This window comes from Pteropus vampyrus, unplaced genomic scaffold (genome assembly GCF_000151845.1).
Source record: "Pteropus vampyrus isolate Shadow unplaced genomic scaffold, Pvam_2.0 Scaffold49, whole genome shotgun sequence".
NCBI lineage: Eukaryota > Metazoa > Chordata > Mammalia > Chiroptera > Pteropodidae > Pteropus > Pteropus vampyrus.
The window spans coordinates 3,001,423-3,002,546 of NW_011888830.1; positions in this window are offsets into that span (position 1 = coordinate 3,001,423).

The window sequence follows — 1,124 nt, forward strand, 5'->3', positions numbered from 1 at the left end:
CTCCAGATACTTTTTTATTGCTTCTTTAAATTTTTCTTTGATCCATTGGTCATTCAGGAGAGCGTTAATTCTCATGTATTCATGAATTTTCCAGTTTTCCTCTTGTCACTGATTTCTAGTTTCATACCATTGCAGTCAGAGAAGATGCTTGATATGATTTCAGTCTTCCTGAATCTGCTAAGACTTGTTTTGTGGCCTAACATGGTCTATCCTAGAAAATGTTCCATGTGCATTTGAGAAGAATGTGTATCCTGTTGTGGATGGATAAAATGCTCTGTATGTGTCTGTTAGGGCCACTTGGTCTATAGTGTTATTCAAATACGCTGTTTTCTTATTGATTCTCTGGTTCGATCCATCTACCTATTGCTGAGAGTGGGGTTATTAAAGTCCTCTTTTCTTTTTCCCCCTCTGACTGGATAATTGTTAATATCCTGTCTTCCAGGTTGCTGATTCTTTTCTTCTGCATGGTCAAGTCTGATTTTTAAGCTCTGTATTGAATTCTTCAATTATTATATTTTTCTGCTCCAGGATTTTTATTTTTTGGTGATTTCTTACTTTGTTGAACTTCTCATTTTGTTCAGGCATTGTTTTCCCGATTTCATTTAGTTGTCTCTTCTCGTAGTTCATTAAACTTCTTTAAGAGGGTTCTACTGAATTCTTTGTCTGACAGTCCATAGATCTCTGTTTCTTTAGGGTCGGTTATAAGAGCTTTATTAATTTCCTTTGTTGGTGTCATATGTACCTCATTTTTTGTGACCCTTGATTCTTTACATTGGTGTGTGCACATTTACGTAAGTGGTCTCATATTCCACATTCTGCAGGTTCGTTTTGGCAGAGTTTTTCACCAGTCATCTCAGTTTGGGTTCCTGTACGTGTCTGCTAGTAATGTCCTTGGACAGGTGGGGCATGCTGTTGATGCAGGACAGGGTAAATCTCCCCGAGTAGGGGAGAGACCAAGCCTTGCACTGAGAGAAGAAGATGGTTCTTTGGTGGAGAGCGTAGAGAGAATTCAACACACACGCCAAAGTTAGAGTCAGAAGGAAAGTTTATTAGGGAAGGGGTCACACTCCACAAAGTGTGGTCTCCTCTCATCTAAGAGAGACATAGTAAAGAGTATTGAGTGA